The sequence below is a fragment of the Panthera tigris genome, chromosome C2 (assembly GCF_018350195.1).
Source record: "Panthera tigris isolate Pti1 chromosome C2, P.tigris_Pti1_mat1.1, whole genome shotgun sequence".
NCBI lineage: Eukaryota > Metazoa > Chordata > Mammalia > Carnivora > Felidae > Panthera > Panthera tigris.
Genome location: NC_056668.1, coordinates 3,944,276 through 3,964,348, shown reverse-complemented (window position 1 = coordinate 3,964,348; position 20,073 = coordinate 3,944,276). Strand labels below are relative to the sequence as shown.

Genomic DNA, 20,073 nt, shown 5'->3' with positions numbered 1-20,073 from the left:
CAGCGCTCGTCACGTGCGCGGCGCTGTGATTGGGCGGCTGGCCCCGGGGGGCGGGGCGAGGGAGGTGCGCCGCGCCGGGGGCGGGCGAGGGCGGGCCTGACGGGCGCGCCGGGGGCGTCCGCGTCCTTCCGCGCCCCGCGCGCGCCTTCCGCCTGGCGTTCCGCGTCCGCCCGCGCCCTTCGAGCGCCTGCTCCGCGCCGGCCCCGCGGCTTCCTCGGCTCGGGGCGCCGTTCCACTGCGGGCCGCTCTGAGGCTGCGGAGGGAGCGGGAGGCGACTCGCCGCGGTCGGTCGCCTCTTTCGGCCCGCACGGCCCTCGGGGGCCGGTCCTCAGGCCGGGGACGCTGGGCGCGCGGCGTCTCCGTCGGGGCTTCCGCCGCGCCCGCGCTCGGCGGCCTGCGCGGAGGTGCGCGGGGTGCGGGGTTTGCAGAGCTGACCTTGATCGCCCACCTGTGCCCCAGCCGCCGCCCGGGCTGCGCTGCAGGGACCGCCCGGGAGTGAGCGGGGGACGGGCCTCCCGGTCGGTCCTGCGCTAGCGGAGGAGGATGCTGCCCTGGTCGCCAGCTTCACGTGGCTTTTGCTTGTCATTGCGTGGCCACAGACCGCCTGCAGCCCCAGTCGGTATTAAGTGATCGCTCTGCACCTAACTCCGTTCCTCCCAAGTCAGTGCCCATGTCAATTCGTTTTCTTGCACGAATGTTGTAATTGGGAAGCTCACTTCACTCGCAGTCTGGACCAGAAATTTGTTACGACAATTGCCCAACTCTAAACACTAACTCTAAAGAAATGTTCTGTTAGACAAGCTCAAGATCAGTCTGGTGTATTCCCCAAAGCCAGAGGGGAGGAGATTGCAAGGTGGGGGAAGGTTGCCTTCTAAAGCGGTAATGTTAGGACAGACTTAAATTCTGGAATTTAAGTCGTGGTTAATACCAGGGCACCTGGGTGGCTTATTAAGCCTCCGACTTTCGGCTCAGGTCATGATCTCATGGTTCATGAGTTTGAGCCCTGTGGTAGGTTCTGTGCTGGTAGCTCAGTCTAAATCCTGCTTGGGATTCTGTGTCTCTCTCTCTCTCTGCCCCTCCCCTGCTAGCACCCTATCTCTCTCTCTCTCTCACTCTCTCACTCAGACATTAAAATAATATTTTTATGTTTATTTCTTTTATTTTTTTAAATGTTTATTTTAGAGACAGCACAAGTGGGGGAGGGGCAGAGAGAGAGCTGGAGACAAAATCTGCAGCAGGCTCCAGGCTCGAGCTGTCAGCACAGAGCCGGCCTGGAACCCAGAACCATGAGACCATGACCTGAGCTGAGGTCGGACACTCAACCGACTGAGCCATCCAGGCGCCCCTAAAATAATATTTTTAAATAAAAAAAATCATGGTTAATACTTTTAAAATGTCTGTTAATCTTTTAATGTAATTTTTCATCTTTTTATTAAAAAATTTTTAATATTTATTTTTGAGAGAGAGGGACAAGAGTGTGAGCAGCAGAGGGGCAGAGAGAGAGGGAGACACAGAATCCAAAGCAGGCTCCAGGCTCCATGCTGTCAGCCCAGAGCCAGACTCGGGGCTTGAACCCACAGTGAGATCATGACCTGAGCCGAAGTCAGATGCTTAATGACAGAGCCACTCAGGCACCCCTGTAATTTTTTATTTTCAATCTTTAGTTTTTTTAAGATTTTATTTATTTATTTATTTTAACGTTTATTTATTTTTGAGACAGAGAGAGACAGAGCATGAACGGGAGAGGGTCAGAGAGAGGGAGACACAGAATCCGAAACAGGCTCCGGGCTCCGAGCTGTCAGCACAGAGCCCGACGCGGGGCTCGAACTCACGGACCGCGAGATTGTGACCTGAGCCGAAGTCGCCCGGCCGCTCAGCCGACTGAGCCACCCAGGCGCCCCTAAGATTTTATTTTTAAGTAATCTCTACACCCAACTAGAATTTACAACCCAGAGAGCAAGAGTTACACGCTCAACTGACTAAGCCAGCCAGGCACCCCTAATTTCATTTTTTAAGCTTGAGTTGATGCACATGACCCTGGCTGAAATCATTTATGAAATGTTTGAGGAGCATGTGTAACAAATAATCTTGCCTTAGCGTGATAAAAATTAAAAATTTGTTCCATTGTAACAGCTTTATTGCCAGTTATCTTAGTTTTCACTAGTTTTAAGAGGATGCCCTGTCTCAAAGAATGTTGCACCTGAAAATTTTCTCCCACAGCTATTTCAAACCTTTAAGAAGTGTCTGTATTTTGAACCGAATGGGTAGCAGAGCAAAGAGTGGTTTTGGACTTAAAAGAAGGCAGAATACAACAGTGATTGTAGGGCTTTCAAAGGGTCTTGAGTTTTAGGGTCCCCTGGGATTAGTGTGAGCGAGCACACGTAGCTACCCCCGTTTGGCGGTGAGAAAACCAACACCGTGCTAGGTAGCAAGAGCCAGAGCTAGAAGCCAAGTTCTTTGGTTACTGTTCTATTCCAAATACCGAAAGCGATCTCCCTCAGATTACCTTCCACTCTAGCTGCCTCGGGAGGACACGTTTTGGTGCCTGCACCCTAAGCCGTGTGGTCAGGCTCTTGCCCTCACTGCTTCACTGACCCCGGGCTTGACGGACACATCCAGCAGAAACCTCAGTCTGTCAGTTGACCTCCTAGGTTTGTGGCCCTGAACCTGACCCCGTGGTTAACGCTCACCCTCTGTCGACTCGTCACGTCTGTCCCTGGGACAATTAACCCAGGTGCCTGAGCCGGGAAGTGGGGCACCGTGTCCTCTCTTTCCTCAGGTCCAGGGTGCAGCCTATCACCAGATCTGATCCGTCCACCTCCTGAACATTTCTCTGATCACATAATGGCCTCCCACCCCCAATCACTTCTAGATGGCTCTCCCAGCTTCCGGATTTCTCCCTTTTAATCCACCCTCGATTTGCAATCCAAGCGATGTTTTTAAACACCAAAAGGTATTGCGCCACTCCCTTAAATTTTTGATGGCCCTCAGCTGCTCGGAGGCTAACTTTCAAACTCCATAACGTGACCCACGGGAGCACGACCTGGCCCTCCTATAATCCCCTCTCCCCCTCCCCACCCCCCATCCCCACCTCTAAACAAATCAGGCTCCGTCTCTCGCCTCTGGGCATCTCGTGTGTGTCGTCATCTCCCCCTTCCACACCACCCCCAGGCACCTCTAACCTTGAGCTTTTCATCCCGTTGGCTCAGATTACTTCCCGCTCCCTCCCCCGCCCGGGATTCCACCACCTCCGCCCTCACCTCCTCAGCCTCCCTCTGGGTCTGGGGCTCCCTCCGGTGCTCCCACAGCACCTCTGGTGGTTGTTACGTACCACCTGTGTATATTCTAGTGGGTCTGCCTGCTGGGACCCTCTTGGCCCCCAGCAGGCCTCTTCACCTCTGCCTGTCCAGAGCCTAGCACAGTGCCTGGCCTATAGTCGGAGCCCAACGTGTGTGTGTGTGTGTGTGTGTGTGTGTGTGTGTGTGTACACACACACACAACTAAAATATGGATATATATGTATAACTAAAACATATATATCAACTAAAATATATATCAGCCCAACGTGTGTGTGTGTGTGTGTGTACACACACACACAACTAAAATATGGATATATATGTATAACTAAAACATATATATCAACTAAGATATATATCAACTAAGATATATATCAACTAAGGTATATATCAACTAAAATATATATCAACTAAGATATATATCAACTAAGATATATATCAACTAAAATATATATAACTAAAATATATGTGTAACTAAAATATATGTATAACTAAAATATATGTATAACTAATATATACAGCTAAAATACATGTATGACTATATAACTAAAATATATATAACTAAAATATATGTCTAAACTAAAATATAAACTAAAATATATATCAACTAAAATATATACAACTATATATAACCAAAATATATGTATAACTAGTATAACTAAAGTACGTGTATGACTGATATATGTAACTAAAATATATATAACTAAAATATGCATATAACTAAAAATATATAATATATATATAACTAAAGTGTATGTATATCTAATATATATATATAAGTAAAATATATCTGTAACTAAAATATATAGGTAACTAATATATATGTATATGACCAGGCTCCTCTCAGACATCACCGTCCGGAGAGGCCACAGCTACCAGCCATGACAGAGTCCTGCCAGTCTGTCTCTCGGGCGCCCCTTCGGTCTGTCCTCACCTGCCCTCTTGCCGTGCTCCTGGCCGATCGTTGTAGGCGCTGCACCGACGTCCTCAGGTTTGCGCCCTCCCTCCCCAGGCCAGTCCAGGTGAGTCACATTTACGTCTCTAAACGCAGATCGGATGGGTGCAGCCTCGGTGTGGGCACGGCCGACCACGTGGCACACGGGTGGCTTCTGTATGTTCCTCCACTTGGCCGACTGCTCAGCCACACACAGCTGGCTCGCGTACTGGCAGGGATTCCCTTTTCTTTCTCCAGCTGCTGGCAGATCCCTGTCTGTCCTTCAAGAGCCACCCTCCTGCCTCTGTGCTTCAGCCACGCCGCTGGAACATCTATCTATTCTGTTTGTGGCCTGCTGGCAGGCCGTGGGCTCCTCTGATGCCAAAACCGTGTCTGTTAACCCGCGTATTCTCAAAGTTTGGGGCCTGTGTCCTGGGCCGTCTGCTTCCCACGGCCAGGTTTCCCTTAGAAACTGTGTTACGATGGGGGCGCCTGGGTGGCTCAGTCGGTGAAGCATCCGACTTCGGCTCAGGTCACGATGTCACGGTTTGTGGGTTCCAGCCCCTCATCGGGCTCTGTGCTGACCGCTTGGGGCCTGGAGCCCGCTTCGGATTCTGTGTCTCCTTCTCTCTCTGCCCCTCCCCCGCTCATGCTCTGTCTCTCTCTCTCAAAAATAAGTAAACATTAAAAAAAATGTTTTTTAAAAGCATTAAGCCTCTACACATTTGGAAGTGGGAAGTTTCAATCGGCCGCAATTCTCTTAACCATCTGTTGCATTTTGAGCATGCATCTAGAGGTCCAAATCTGCCCAAACTGTAGTTTAAAAAATTAGGTTGGAGGGGCGCCTGGCTGGCTCGGTTGGAAGAGCATAGGAGTCTTGGTCTCAGGGTCATGGGTTCAAGCCCCACGTTGGGTGTGGAGATTACTTAAATAAATAAATACGCTTAAAAGAAACATTAGGTTGGGGTAGAGGGTGACGTATTCATTTCCTATTGTTGCCGTAACAAATTACCACAATCTTGGTGGCTTAAAGCAGCAGACATTTATTGTTCCACGGTGCTGGAGGCCAGAAGTCCCAAATCTGTATGGCTGGGCTGAAATCGTATGCTCTGTCTGGAGGGTCTAGGGGAGAACCCTTGCCTCGCCTCTTCCAGCTTCTGGTGGCTACTGGTGCTCCTCGACTGGGGCCACGTCCCTTCACCCTCTATGGTCACGTTGCCTTCCGTGTGTGTCACCTGTCTTGATTCCCTCTTACAGGGACACTTGCAATGGCATCTAGGGCCCATGGGGGTAATCAAGAATTCTCTCCGTGTCTCGGGGTCTTTAACTTAATCACGTCTGCAGAGACCCCTTTTCCAGAGAAGCTCGAATTGCAGGCTTCCGGGATTAGGACCGGAACTGGTATCTCTGGAGGCTGCCGTTCAATCTGCTACAGGGGAGGGGTCCCGGATACCTGCCGGCAACAGGGGAAGTTCTTTGAAAAGCCCATGACGGAGAAAGAAGAACCAAAGGGAACGTGGCTGGGAAGTGGTCAAGTATCAGGATGCTGCATACACCATGCTTTATGACGGCCCCTGCCCAGCGAACGCTACGTCCAAGCCTCACGTCGGCCCAGAACTGGAGCGAGCCATAGCCGTCTGGTCGACGGGGTGGAAATTGGGCCAGGTGAAGTATCACTCCCATCGGGGGCTCACAGTGGAGGAGCCTCGTCTTTAAACATTGTCATGAAGGGGGCGGGGACGCTGAGCCGAACTTCCTCCCCGACCCGAGGCATCCGTCTGCCATGTGCTCGTCTTTTCTCAAAGGGTCCGCTTGCCTCCTCGCCTCTCTCCTCGCCACACCGGTCCTTGAAGACCTGAGACACCTCAAGGTCCTCCAGGTGGACAGACAACTGTTCCGGCTAGGAAGTGGATTGCATCCACACGGTTTCAAGCAGCCCTTTGCCTTAGGCAGGATTGGGGAAGGACGCGTGAGTGCCGTAGTAATTCTGGACATTGGATTATGAACTGCATACACTAAGGAAACGGATTTGCATGGGGTTTCTTTCTTTTTCTTTTTTTAAGTTTCTTTATTTGTTTTGAGAGAGACAGAGCGCACGCACAAGCGAGAGAGGGGCAGAGTGAAAGGGAGAAGGAGTGGGGCGCCTGGGTGGCTCAGTCGGTTGAGCGTCCGACTTCGGCTCAGGTCACGATCTCACGGTTCGTGAGTTCGAGCCCCGCGTCAGGCTCTGGGCTGATGGCCCGGAGCCTGGAGCCTGCTTCCGATTCTGTGTCTCCCTCTCTCTCTGCCCCTCCCCCGTTCATGCTCTGTCTTTCTCTGTCTCAAAAATAAATAAATGTTAAAAAAAAAAATTAAAAAAAAAAAAAAGGAAGGGAGAAGGAGTGTCTCAAGCAGGCTCTGCACCATCAGCACAGAGCCCGAAGTGGGGCTCAAACTCACAAACCATGAGATCGTGACCCCAGCCGAAATCAGGAGTCGGACGCTTGACTGAACCACCCAGGCGCCCCCAGAAGGGATTTCTTTTGTGCCTTTCTGTAAGTGGCCGTCATGAAAGCTGGTGAGGAATACAGGTCCCTTAAAATCTGCACCATGGGATTCTTTGGGTGAATAAAAATGGATCTACATCCCCAAAGCGTCACACTGGGGTGAAGAATGACAGCCTTTGTTGAACAAGTGTCTGCCCTCCGCTGTGATCTGACCTGCACAGCCACCCTGCTCTCCAGGGATGATAAAGCCGTCCACACCAGGAAAGCGAGGCTCATAGGGCCAGGAGGTGCAGGAGGGGGTTTGGAATCCCGTCCGACAGCTCTGAAAATATTCCAGATGTTTAGGGTAGAACTCCTTAGCTGTTCGGCCCTTTATCTTCTTTTTCACCTAATGGGAAGGGGTGAATCAGGAGCGCAGAGCTTCTGTCAGATGATTTGGGAGGGGAGAAAGGGGTGTGCAGATGGGGAATAATCTGGCGGGCAGCAGGAGGCGGAGGGATTCATACCCCATGGCCTGTGTTCGGTGAGCTACTTATTCCATAAACAGTGAGGTTATGTGGGGTGTGGATCAGATCTGAATCTTGGACGGCCTCCGTTTCTCCCACCCTGCCTCCAGCATTCTGATGTCTGTGCCTGCCATGACCCAGGCATTAGGACTGCAAAGATGAACACTCGATGGTCCCTGCCCTCAAGGAACTGTCATCCTCTCTGGGGAAAGAGACGGGAACCAAGTGGTGAATGCTACGAGACTTGTGTGTGCTCAGGACGGTGAGGGAAGGCGCTTCCGCCTCTCCTGGGGACCCAGATGTCGGATGGGCCTGATGGTGGAGGCAGCTCACCTCCATGGGCCCACGGCTCTTAGGAGGCCTCCTAAGAGCCACGAAGATGAACCTGGAATCAAGCCTTGCCCTACAAGAGCCACACAGCAAGAGGACCCAGCTTTACCCCTGACATTGACTGTGCTGATTCCGGGACAGGCAGGAGGGAGCTGACCGTCATTCTGGATTTGTAGGTGGAGATGCCGCCTTGGGAGAGCAAACAATGAGCTCACCAAAGGGTGTTATAGGCTGGGCCGCCCTTCCCACACAGCAGCTTATTCTGTGTGTCTGTAAGCACACTGGCGTTGCTTCCCACCACGACATTTCAAGACAGCCGGGCACATTTGTCCAACGTGACATCAAGCTTCACGAGGTTCTGTGCATGTCGTGAATACGCGGCTAAAACGTGGACTCCATCTATCTGACCCTGGAGCTATTCTTAAAAGAGTAGAGATGAGGGGCGCCTGGGTGGCTCAGTTAGTTGAGTGACTTCAGCTCAGGTCATGACCTCATGGTTCGTAGGTTCGAGCCCCGCATCGGGCTCTGTGCTGACCGCTCGGAGCCTGGAGCCTGCTCCGGATTCTGTGTCTCCCTCCCTCTCTGCCCCTCCCCTGCTGGTGCTCTCTCTCTCTCTCAAAAACATACACAAATGTTAAAAAAAAAAAAAAAAAGAGTAGAGATATGATTGACCTTTTTGTTGTCTTTTGTTTTTTCAATCTTGGAGACTTTAGAGATTCATCCCTTCTCTTTGGGTAAGAGTCAGCCTTGTTGACCCTGGTTCAGAACATGAGTCACTCTACTGAAAAAGAAATATGAACGTGCATTTAAACTTGATTGGAAAAGTACTTACTGTACTAAATCATCTCCGAGACTCATTTGGATGCTTGGCGTGTTCTGTGCTAGAAACTTGACGCCTGTCAACATCTTAATAAATATTTTCCCCCAAATTTATGTTAAAATATCGAGATTAGAACTAGACTTGGTAAAACGTTACAGAACTAGAGGTTTACTTACGAAGCACTCTGGTAAAAACTGGGTCAAGCGTTTTAATCTGTCAGCTCCATTAGAAAGCAGTCCCCCCTCCCCTCTTAAATGTGACTCAGTTGATTTGGGACACCGCCTGGTTCCCTGATATCTGTGAAATTACTACTTCTAAACATAGATGTCCTGTTCTTTGTAAGCTTTCTTTCTTTCTAAGGTAGGCAAATTATTGTCAGCGTTCTAACACTTTGAAAATGGATGGGTGGTGATGATCAGTGACCAAGAACCATCATGATGTCATCTGAAGTGTGGCCAAGACTGCATATTTAACCCATTTGACATATCATTGGCTATAATAAGCCTATGCTTTTCGAACATTGCTTGAGACTATTCCCAAGAGTTTTGACTTACGAAAATCAACTAAATTTAGAAAATAAGACGTTTGGAGTATGTGATAGGGAGGCCAAAGTGAAAAATTGTTTGGCTGTCCCTCGGAAATCTGATTTCCTTTTCAGATGTAGTTCTCTCCCCTTGTGACCAGTAGGCTGGAGTGATTGGTTTCATCACGATGGCAAGGCTATCAGGGTGATATTATAGTGCCACTGCATTGTCAGCAAGGTAATAGTTATTCTAAAACTCACTGGTGTGCTCTTTCTCCTGGGATTGAAGTTAGCTCATCAGGATTCTGTATTAAAGGGAAGCAGGTGGGGCTCCTGGGTGGCTCAGTCAGTTGAATGTCTGACTTTTGATTTCAGCTCAGGTCGTGATCTCTCGGTTCGTGGGATCGAGCCCCATGTCAGGCTCTGCGCTGCCGACGTAGAGCCTGCTTGGGATTCTCTCTCCCCCTCTTTCTCTCTCTCTGCCCTTCTCACACTCATGCACATCCTCTAAGTAAATAAATAGATAAATAAACATTAAAAAAAAAAAAAAAAGGTGTGTGTGTCCCAAGGCTGGCTTCAGTCAGTCATAAAGAAAAGTCAATCGCAATTATAAAGCAGCTTCAAGATTCCAAACTCAGTGGCATTTCACCATGTGGTTAAACTTGGCTTCTTACACGACAGACAGAGCAGAACAGAAGACAAGCCACACAACAAACAAGATAACAGAGGGTGAGAGGGTGTAGGAAGTTAACGAACCCAACTCGAAATCAGCCTGTGGGCGAGCAGTTGAGATAAGGCCTCTGTCGGTCGGTCGGCGCGGCGCTCGGAGCTCACTGTTTATTATGTCCAAGCAGCGGGGTCTCTGTTCCTGTTGGAGATGAACCAGGCAGAGTCTTTGGCCGCAGCTGCCTTTCTGAGGTGGTCAGACACAGAGGGGTCACGTCCGAGGAGGCTGACGGTTTGCTGCAAAAACCTTCCCTTTTTAAAGGGGTGTCATCAGCCTTGGGCCCCTGCAGGCCTCCCCTGCTCCTGCCGGTTATCAGTTCCGGGGTGTCTCCAGCCGGTGCTGGTCTTGCTACCATACCCCGAACTGCTTGCGTCATTGCTTGACCCAGGCCTCTGCTTGACGTGACTGACTCCATCTTGCTCTCTACAGGTACCCTCACTGCTTCCCCTGTCTTTTACTGGTCAGTAGGTGAGCGGCCTACCTTAAGCTCAGGCGCCAGACAAAAAACCTAAGTGGCCCCCACGACAACAATGTTTTAGGAAAAACCTATTGCTTCAGCATAAACTAGCCTTCAGGATAGCACTGCTCAGATAATGTTTTAAACAGGCCCAAAGATGTACAACAATGTAAAGAGACAGCAAGTAAAACTTGTGCCCGTGACCCGTCATCAAATGGAAGAACAGAAAGCCACAGAGCAAAGCTGAGCTTTTGCTGGAGAATGTTAATTGAAACCAAACGCCTTCAAGTCTGAGGGTTGATATTAATCATACAGTAGAGGAAGAAGCTTCCCTCAATGACTGAGAAACCATGGTTTAATTCTGAAGTTAGGAAAGATACACCGAGAAAGTTCCACGAGGGACAGGGAGTGTGAGGGCAAACTTGAGCCGTGATGGTAAACTTGAGCCGTGGTGGTTCTGCTGAGCCACAGCCACAAATACACACGTGGTGCTTATTTTCGATTTGATTTTTGATTCATTCTTATAAAGGTGGGCGCCGGGAGGCAGACGATTCGAAGCTGAGAGCAGGGGGGCGGGGACCAGTGCCAGCTTTTCAACTTAGTGACCGGGTGACCTCGGCCAAGTCACATCACCTCCGAAACCTGCCGCTTCCTCCTCCCCCCTCACGGTCGGTCGCCTCGGGAATTTCCACCTTCTGAGCTCCCGTAGGTCAGGTGTTAATAGCAAGTGAGATAAAGGTCAAGTGCTTGGCGCTACGTGGCATATGATAGGGATTCAGCAAGAATTAGAGGTTATAGCTATTTCCACTCCTTGCTCAAATAACTGCGTGGCAAATTGAAAGCCGTTCCAGAGAAACATAATCGGGTCTGGAGTAAGCACAGCCAGGAGTGGTCCTGGAGCGGCCGGCCTCGGGGACTTACCGTGATGCACAGGATGGCACCCCATCAGTCTGGGAAGATGCTGTCTGGGACGAGACTGAGTCTGAGCCGAAAAAATAATCCCGCAGATGGAAAGAAAAGGTTATAAAGTTAAGACAGAGGCCCTCCTGTGATGTGACCCACGTGACGATGCACTGATAGAAATAACTTGCTCAAAACTCTCCTATGTTCCCATTTGAAACTAATTATGGCGGTATGAAAGCCAGGGACCGTGAACGCTGGGGCAAACAGAAAGATGCGAAGCAATTCCGCGCACATTTATAATAGTTTAAAAATAGAATGTTGGCAAAGGTTGCTAATTAAAGAGCTACTAAATTTGGGCAAGAGGGAAAGTTGAAAAACGTGTTCTGAGCAAAGCTGTGTTAGGGAGCCCGTTGCAGGATCGACGGAACAGGAGGTTGGCGGCGAGGGCGCGGGGCCAGCCGTGACAAGAGGCCAGCCGCCCGGCTGCCGGTGGCATCCCGGGGAAGGCCCAGCAGCAGGTTTTGTGGGTCAGCAGTGCCCGCAGGAAACACTCCTCTAAGGCATCACCCAGTGAACCCCGTCACTGGCTCACCAAACACCTCCACGTTATTTTTGGTAGTGAAAACCTTACCGAGTTGTAGGAATTATAAAATCGACCATGGGGGAAACACAGATTTGAAAACAAAGTTAATTCTAGATTAGCTTTCAAGAGTTTTGCAATACACTAATGACCCAAATGCTTTTTTTTGTTGTTGTTTGTTTGTTTGTTTTTTATTTGGAGAGAGAGAGGGAGAGAGAGAATCCTAAGCAGGCTCTGCACTGTCAGCACAGAGCCGGATGTGGGGCTCGAACTCATGAACCGTGAGATCCTGACCCTAGCTGAAACCAAGAGTTGGATGCTTAACAGACTGAGCCACCCAGGTGCCCCTGGAGCCCATCTTTCAAAGGCCAGGTTGAGTGTTGCTTTGTAGCCGGGGAGCAGGGGTCCTAAGCAGACCAGCCTGGGTCACTCATTGCTGACAAAACCCAGAGACAGTGAATGAAGAAAGGAAGTTATTTCAGGGAGGCCAGCATGGGGAAGACGGTGGACGAGGGTTTCGAAGACCGTCCCCAAAGTGTGGGAAATACTCCAGGTTTGGGTCAGGAAAAGTGAGGCAAAGGTAGTAGGTCCGTGCAGGTGGGTCAGGTCCGTCACTGTCTTGGGGTCAATCATGCTGGGTCTCCCCAGCTCCCGGTGCTTGTTGCCTGAGGGGGTAGTTGGGGCTCCCACCAGGGGACACTTCGCCCTCAGGGTCTTCTGCCTGAGCCCAGAGACCCACTAGAGAGAAGAATCCAACCAGAAAGTTTGAGGTCAGAATGGAAGCAACCAAGCCCCTTTTCAGCCTTTCCGGTCATTTCAGTGGAACAACCCCTGGGGCCCGGGACAGGCACCTCCTAAGGGTCGGGTGGGAGTGTTGGTTTCCACCCCCATCTCCACCCTGGGGGTGTGGGCTCACACATCTCTGTCACTCACTCACCTCATTTCCCAATTCCCAAACACCAGGCAGGTGGGGACCTGGCCTCAGGTCGGGGCTCTGCTAATATTTGTGGATTGAATGGGGTTCTCTTTTCAATCTTTCAACCCAGCAGACTCTGGGCTTCCTTCTGAGCCTCCTTCCCTTCCACCTGTTGTGGGAGGAAGATCTTTCTCTGCCCTTCAAGGTCCTTGTGGCTGGGCTGAGAGTCAAATTGACACGAGACACGTGAGCAGGAGGAAATCAAATTGAGTTTGGTGCCTACGGGAAATCCACAAAGACGTGGACATTCCAGAGACAGTCAGGCAACAGGAGGCCAGTAGGACGTCCTGAGCCCGGGACGGGGTGGGCTCTGGGGGTCCCGAAGGGGGAGGACGCTAGCAGGAAGGGGAGAGGAGGTGTTTGGAGACAACGTCTGCCCTCCTGTGCAGACCAGTCCCTTGGGTGCAGAGGAGCCTCTGTGAGAGCTCGCTTCCTGCTCGGGCTCTGCCTTCCAGCGCGAATGTAGGCAGTTGTGGGCGAGGTGAGGAACGTTCCCGAATCTGCTGGGCTTCGATTGCTTTCAACTCAAAATAGTCTTCAGGTAAAAGTGCCCCCTCTTGGGGCTGCGTGCCCTGGGCCCCCGCACCCCCAGGCACTCAGAAGAACTATAGGTCTTGCCTGCCCCACCCCCAATGCCCTTTGATTAGCTAAGACAATGTGACTTGTTCTAGCTTCTGGGTTATGAGCAAAAGTGATGTTTGTCACCTCCTGCTTAGGCAACAACTTTATTCAGTAGTTCCACGAACATTTATTGTACATGTGCCAAGTGTAGGGGAACATTGTAAGGGGGGGGAACTGTGCTGGTGGGCCGTGTGCTGGGGGGACACTGTGCTGGGGGGGGGACCTGTGCTGGGGGGACACTGCTGGGGGGGACACTGTGCTGGAGGGGGACACTGTGCTTGGGGGACACTGTACTGGGGGGGACACTGTGCTGGGGGGGACCTGTGCTGGGGGGGACACTGTGCTGGGGGGGACACTGTGCTGGGGGGGACCTGTGCTGGGGGGACACTGTGCCCAGGGGGGAGGGCCCAGTGTTGCCGGGCAACCTGTCCCTGCGCCCCTGCCTCCCCATCCCCAAGCCGGGACTGGCTGGCATGTGAGGTCCAGCGCTGCCACCGGGCACCGCCCCGCTGGCCTCAGATCACGGTCTACCTTGCAGGAGCGCAGAAGAGCTGTCTGGGGGGTGGGGGTGGGGGTGGGAAGCAGAGGTGGGGAAGCACCCGGGAACCATCTGGAACAAGCAGCCTGGGGGTGGAACGTAGGCAGGGTGTGTGGAATTGTGGCAGTGGGTGTTGGTGATATCACTCTGACCTTAGCAGGACGTGCAGGGCTGGGCTGGTGTGGCCTCAGGGCCTACAGGCCGTGTAGCCTCCAGGTAGAGCTGACCTGCGGCCAGGTAGCTCGTGTCCCCTGTCCTCACCTTCTTCTTCCGGGAGCGCCCTCCTCATCCCTCAACACAGCCAGGGCGTCACTGCCTCTGGGGCCTCTGGGGAGCCCTCCTTGACCTCTGCGGACAGAGCTAGGGAGTTTTTCCTTGCTGTTCCTTTGGGATTCCCGTGCATTCCCGGCACAGCCCCGAGAGGCGGGTGCAATGACAGGTGCCTTCTCACCCGTTGCACGCTTCGTCCTGCTCGCAGCCCCAGGGATTAGCCTCGCGCCTGCACACAGTGGGGCTTCATGCTGGCTGAGCGGGCAGGTGGGGCACGAAGAGCAAAGAGGAGGGGTGGGACGTGAGGGTGGAGGGAAGACGGGTGGGGGCAGCATGGGTCCGAATTCCGCCCGGGAGGCCGTCGCGAGCCGTGGTGGCTGCGTGGTCAGAGACGTGGAGGGGACGGGGCGTTCGGCCACGGGTGCAGGGCAGCCGAGAGCGGGTGGGACTGGACAGAGCGGGGAGCTGTCGGGGCTTGGAGGCGCGAGAGGCTGGGCCGGGAGGAGGGAATGGCCGGGAGCGGTACCGTGAGCTCGGGACCGACGGTTCATGGTCCCGCGTGGTGACTGACCCGTGCTCGGTGCTCTCACTGACCGGCCGTCGGGGGAGTGAGCTGCCGTCTCTCCCTAGTCCTCACGCTGTGCCGGGCGGCAGACTCACCAGGAATAACGCCTCCTGCAGAGACCAGTGTGCCGAGAGGATGCTTCTGGAAGCGGAGGCTCAGATGCGGGCACGGAGAAGCCGCACCCGGAGCAAGCACAGAGGCGTGCGGCTCGTTTCCCCGAGGTCCCGGGTCACCGGCCATCTCTGCTTCCCTTGTGCGTGCTTGCGGGTGGCTTTGTCAGGTGCCCCGGTGAGCGGACCCCAGCCTGGCCCTCGGGGAGCCCTGGGGAGACTGCTCTGCTTCCTGCCCACTGGCCCGTAGCACCCCCGAGGGCGCAGCATTCCCAGGGACAGTTGAGCCCTTAGTGGGTGGAATTGTGTCCCCAAACATGTCGACTTCCTAACCCTCTGAACTTGGGAATGAGACCCGATTTGGAAATGGGGTCTTTGCAGACGTAATCGAGATGGGCCATGCTGGAGTGGGGCGGGCCCTAAATCCAGGGACCGGTGTCCCTGTAAGGGGGAGAACACAGAGGCACAGGGGACAGAAGGCCATGTAGTGACAGGGGCAGAGACTGGAGTGAGGTGGCCCCAAGCCGAGGAAAGCCAAGGATTGCCAGCAGCCAGCAGAAGCTGAGAAAGACCCAGAGGATTCTTCTCAAGTCCTCGGAGGGAGCACGGTCCTGCGGCCGCCTCGACTTTGGACTTCTGGCCTCCAGGACTGTGAGACAGGACATCTCTGTGGTGTTAAGCCACCTGACTTGTGGTCGCTTTTTACAGTGGTCCCAGGACATTGATGCAGGCTGTATCACTCAGTGCTTAAGAAGAAGGTTCTGGGTCCAAATTGAGTTCTATCTCGACCCCACCAGGGATGAGCTGTGTGTGTGGCCAGGAGTGACTCACTTAGCCTCTCTGTGCCTGGGTCTCCCCCCGGGTTGTTGAAGGGCCGAGTTAATGAGTCTGACGTATCAGACGGTGGACGGGTGCCAGCATGATGGAAGCACCCCAGGCGTACCAGCGATGGAAGGGGTCATGTTTCAGGATGGAAGTTTCCGTTGTGTTCAGCCCCAGTGCTTGCTCCTGGGGCACAGACTTGTTCTTGTCATTATGACACCTGTACTCACATCCGTAGGACCTCAGAGCAGGCGGCTTAGCCAGCAGCAGTTTACTTCCTCACAGTGTCCAGGCGAGAAAGCCCACAACCCAGCTGTCGGCGGGGCTGTGCTTCCCCTGAAGCCTCGAGGGGAGGGGCCTTCCCGCCTCTCCCAGCTCCCGGGGGGCCAGCAACCCTTGGCTCGTGGCCGTCCCGCTCCAGTCTCTGCCCCTGGCGTCTCCCGGCCTCCCCTCCCCTGTGTCTGTGTCCTCTTGTCATAGGGACACCAGTCACTGGACTGTGGGCACATCCTACTCCAGCATGGCCCCGTCTTAGCTCGATCACGTCTGCCAAGACCCTGTTTCCAGATAAGGTCCCGTCCCCCGGGCATCTGGCTTCGGACTTCAACGTATGTTTTGGGGGAACGCAATCCAAGCCGTGACAAGGTCTCTTACGAAAACTTCTAAACATTGCGGGGAGCATTTTCGTTTCAGACACTTGGGATAACAGGTTTTTAAAACCTGTGTTTCAGAAAGGAGCACGGAGTAGCCACGGAAGCACGTGTTAGAACGGGTGCTGAGGGCCGGCCGCCTCGTGAGGTCCCATGAGTCGCTCGGGAGAGTGAAAGGTTACAGCCGCGCGTGTGTGCGGAGGGACTCCCTTTATTTGACCTACAGGGATTCACTCACCCATCTGTTCCTTCAACAGATACTTGTGACGTTCTTTTGCATCCTGAGACCCGCGCAAGACCACGGAGGGGGTAAGGAGCCGGGCCTCACCCCAGCAGCACCTCCTAGGACTGCCGGTCACATCACACGATGGGGTGCTGTTTGCCCTGCGCTCGCCACACTTTTCACCTGGCGCTGGTCCAGCTCAGCTGTGGCGTGAACTTGTCCTGAGCTTTTTCCTCCTCAAAACCGCCCATCTTTTGCTGCACATCAGGGTGGCTTCCCACCCCCTTGTCCCTGTACCCAGGAGGGGGCTGCACACGATCTGAGCTTCTGTTTACTTCGTGGAAGCAGTGGACCAGACCCCAAGGTTATCGAGCCCTGGAATATGTTAGGGTTCTCCAGGGAAGCAGAATCAACAGGATGTGTGTGTGTGTGCCCGTGCACACACATACACATCTATGAATATTCATATGCATTTACAAGGGGAGAGAGAGAGAAATAATTGTTTTAAGGAATTATCGTACGTAATAATGGGGGCCGGCAAGTCCAGAAAGTTCAGGGTGGGCCGACAGGCTGGGGACCCAGGCAAGAGTTGCAGTTCGAGCCTCCATTTTGTCTTTTGAATTCCCTCTTCTTTGGGAGAAGTCAGTCCGTGTCTCTGAGGCCTTCAACTGATTGAACGAGGCCCACCCACGTCACAGAGAGCAACCCGCCCCACTCAACGTCCCCTGATTCATTGTTAATGTCATCTCAAACATGCCTTCATAGAAACATGTAGAATAACGTTTGACCGGAAGCGGGGTGCCATAGCCCAGCCAAGGTGATGATCGCATACAAAATTTATATGTGATGATGCATCACATAACTATCGCATATGGCCAATCTAGTTTCCAATTTACTTTTATTTAAACAAATCAGTTTTTCTAAGCCTCCAAATTAAAACGGTGTGAAAATGAGAAAAAATAAGACCTCACCATGAGAGCTAATGCGTGGGTTTCTCAGACTCGACGCCTGGAGAGCCGGCCACTGTGCAGGGGCTTGCTAGCCTTTGATGTGACAGTTGTAAGTCTGTCAGAGGCATGCTTATGTCTGCAGTCCCATTTATGTCAAATCGTTGGGCATATCCATTATTCATGCCTTCTTCATTTGTCTTTGCCGTTTTCCTTTTTTCCTGGTGAGGATAAAAATAGAATGGAACTAATGATAACCCTGTAGTTCCTGAGCCCTGCAATGACCCAAAATGCCACGGTGTTAGTGACAGCCAAGCACGAGACACGTCCGTCATTGAGCAGAATGCCCGTGGATCTGAAGCAGAAAGCGTCCGTGCTGTTGACCCTGGGGACCGGATCCTTCCTGGGTGTGGGGGGCTGTCCGTGTGTTTATCAGACACCGGACTAAAGACATGACCAGACATTGCCCCCCGTCCCCTGGCCGAAGGGTGGCAGGGTTGATCTGGCTGCACAGCACTAGCTCAGAGCATCGGGCGTGGGCACCAGCTGCATGGGGGACAAGGGGAGCCCGGGGTGACGACAGGCTGCCGCTAGGAGGCCACACAGACGGTGCACGGAGAAAAGACAAGCACCTTGGCGTAGGGTAGCGGCCGTAGCCAATGCAGACGGGGGCTCAGGAGCCGCGAGGCACGTCGCTCTCATGCCAGGAGCCTACGTGAGGTTCCAGAGCCCCGCTGCGATCCGTTCTGGGTCCAGCTCTTCTCTTCCCATCCAGTGCCGAAGGGTGACCTGGCCGCACGGCCCCAGTTGCCCTCGTGGGTGCATGAACTTGGTTAAGACAGACAAAATCCGGCCACCCGCAAGGGTCCAGCACCAGGCAGGCTTCAGATTCTGGGGAGCACTGCATGTGCCAGCTGCACGGCCACCACGCTTTGTCTCCCACTCAGGGCAGCTTGCAAATACAGAATCGGAGAGGCCCTATATGGAACCTTCCCTACGGTGTGGATCAGAAGACAGCACGTACCTCCCAGGGGACCAACGTGCTCCGAGTACCGGGATCTCTCACGTGAGGAAGCTTCTCAGGGTGCCGCGTGTGTCCTACAGGACCTCAGGGCCCTCCAGGGCGTCATTGGCGGTCCCGTGGAGGAAAATGATGGAGACCAGCACGTTGAGATGCCTCCCGCGTGCCCCCTCCCACCTCACGTTAGCAGCTGGGGCAAGAAAATGCAGAACCTCCATTTCTGAAAGTGTGCTGAGCCGACGCTTCACCAAACGAGAGACACGGACCCCGAATAAACACATGAAAAGATGCTCGACATCGTTAGTCATTAGGGAAAACGGACATTAAAACGATACCGAGATACCGCCACATTCCTGTTAGAACGGCTAACGTGAGAAGCACCAACGATATCAAAGGCCGGCAAGGGTGTGGAGCACCTGGAAGGCTCATCCACAGCTGGCGGGAAGCGGTGCAGCCACGTGGCAAACAGGCGGCCGCTTCTCATGCAGTCACACGGAGGCTTTCCTCTGCGACCCAGCAGCGCCCCTCCCGGCTCTTTACCCGAGACGGAAGAAAACCTCTAGCAGCTTTATCACCCAAACCGGAGACGACCCACATGGTCAGCTGGCACTTGGATGGAGGAGGGTCACGTCCACGCACTGGAACACCGTTCGGCAAAGGAACGGTGTCTGAGCCCGAAAGCATTATGCTAAGCGGAAGAAGCCAGGGGCTGAATGCTACGCACTGTGCGATGCTGCCCTTACGGCGTCCTGGAAAGGGCCAAACCGCAGGGACACAAATCGGGGGTGCTGAGGGTGGGCGGAGGTGGCTGACAGCAAAGGGGCACGGAGGAGCTTTTGAGGAGATGGCGCGCCCCGGGTCTCGATGGTGGTCGTGGTAATGTGGCTCCCGCATTGCCGACAAGGGGGGGGGGGCTGCACACCTAAAAAGGATGCCGTTTTTTTGAGGCGTAATTGACACGTCACCCTCTGTCAGTTGAAGGTGTACAACATGATAATTTGGTTATAAACAGACATGCTTTTATTGCGAGATGAGAACGAATTCATCATCTGTTCCTTTTATCTCAATAAATCCATCTTTTTTATTTTTAAACATTTTTCATTATTTAAAATTTTTAAACGTTTATTTTTAAGAGAGAGAGAGAGAGAGAGAGAGTGTGCACCACTGGGGGAGGGGCAAGGAGAGAGAGAGGATCCCAAGCAGGCTCTGCACTGTCCGGGCAGAGCCTGGCGCGGGGCTTGAACTCATGAACCGTGAGATCCTGACCTGAGTCAAAATCAAGAGTCAGACGCTTCACGGACCGAGCCACCCAGGTGCCCCTCTAAATAAATACGTGTTCAAGAGAAAAAGAAACAATGCAAAAAACAAGCTCTTCTTCAAAAGGGATTGAAAGCTTAAGTTTGCAGTCCTGAATCTCTGAAACCTTGCTGTGCTCCCCCTAGAAAGCTGAGAGGAGGGCAGAATTTCAGAGCGATCCTTTCTGTATCTTTTTAGTTCTGGGTTTTAGGCTTGGGGCATAACCCACAGGCTCTCTTTAATTTTTTTTTTTTTTTTTTAGTGTTTTATTTATTCTTGAGAGAGAGAGAAAGACAGAGCACAAGCAGGGGAGGGCAGAGAGAGAGGGAGACACAGAATCCAAAGCAGGCTCCAGGCTCCCAGCCGTCAGCGCAGAGCCCGACGCGGGGCTCGAACTCACGAACCGTGAGATCACGACCTGAGCCGAGAGATCATGACCTGAGCCGAAGTCGGACGCTTAACCGACTGAGCC

The 20,073-nt window shown here is 52.9% G+C and overlaps 1 long non-coding RNA gene across 1 annotated transcript; it reads left to right on the top strand.

The window, feature by feature from the left end:
* The first annotated feature begins 302 nt into the window (after positions 1-302).
* On the top strand, positions 303-19,332 carry LOC122230655. Its single transcript, XR_006207680.1, has 3 exons — positions 303-660; positions 4,133-4,318; positions 16,372-19,332. It is a non-coding gene; the product is annotated as an uncharacterized LOC122230655 (long non-coding RNA).
* The last annotated feature ends 741 nt before the right edge of the window (positions 19,333-20,073 follow it).